Source organism: Eulemur rufifrons, unplaced genomic scaffold (genome assembly GCF_041146395.1).
Source record: "Eulemur rufifrons isolate Redbay unplaced genomic scaffold, OSU_ERuf_1 scaffold_158, whole genome shotgun sequence".
NCBI classification, from domain to species: Eukaryota; Metazoa; Chordata; class Mammalia; order Primates; family Lemuridae; genus Eulemur; species Eulemur rufifrons.
Window position 1 is genome coordinate 241,282 of NW_027182940.1, and position 857 is coordinate 242,138.

Sequence of the window (857 nt, forward strand, 5' to 3'; positions counted from 1 at the left end):
AGGGGTCACCCTGCGATCGGTATTCTTCTCGCGCGGGGCGAGGGGGCGCTCCGGAGCATTCCTCTCCTCTCGGAGTTTCTGTCTGCAGTCTCTCGACTTGCTCTCACTCCCCTACCCTGCTGTGTGACTTTCTTTTTGGTCCTTTCATTTTATCTATTCTCTCTTTGCCTTTTCCTGCCCGCCTTTCCGCTCCCCCCCCCCCGGATTCATGGTTTCACGTCACGCGGGTGACGTGCCGACACACCAGGAGGCCCTTCTCACACGTGCGCGTGAACACGCAATCAACACGTTTATGAACTAGAAAGGGATCTGGTGTGACTTTGCTATTATTTCCCCTCCCCTCCTCCCCGCGCTGAGAATGAGTTTCCCCGGGCTCGTGTGCCCGCCTGGGAATCGGCTGCAGACGCCATGGCCCCGGGTCGACCACATGTTGCCCTGGGGTCCACCAGATGTCTCTGGCGAATTGGGGCCCTAGGGTGCTTGTGACGGTGTGGTCACTAGGTGTCGCTCTGGGCTCAGTATTCTTCCTTCTCGCTGTGACTTTGGTCTCTTTTTTTCGAAATTTCTTTCTTTCTTCCTCTTTTGCCCTGTTTCCATTTTCCCTTCTTAATCTCTTTCTCTCTTTTTGTTGCTTTTTTTCCACGGCAGATGGGTGATGTGTGTGTGGAGGAAACGCGGCGTCAGGGAGAAGACACATCTCACACGTGCTCGGGAACACCCGATCGTCACGCTTCTGAGTACCGACCGATGGATCTGGTCCCGAATTTTTTAATAGTTTTCTCCTCTCTCTCTCTCTCTCTCTCTCTCCCCCCCCCTTCCTTCTCTTTCCTTTCTCTCCCTTCCTTTCTTTCTTTCTC

General features: G+C 54.0%; 1 pseudogene; it reads right to left on the reverse strand.

The window, feature by feature from the left end:
- Positions 1–217: 217 nt before the first annotated feature.
- LOC138379777 (small nucleolar RNA U13) lies at positions 218–309 on the reverse strand (annotated as a pseudogene).
- Positions 310–857: the final 548 nt, after the last annotated feature.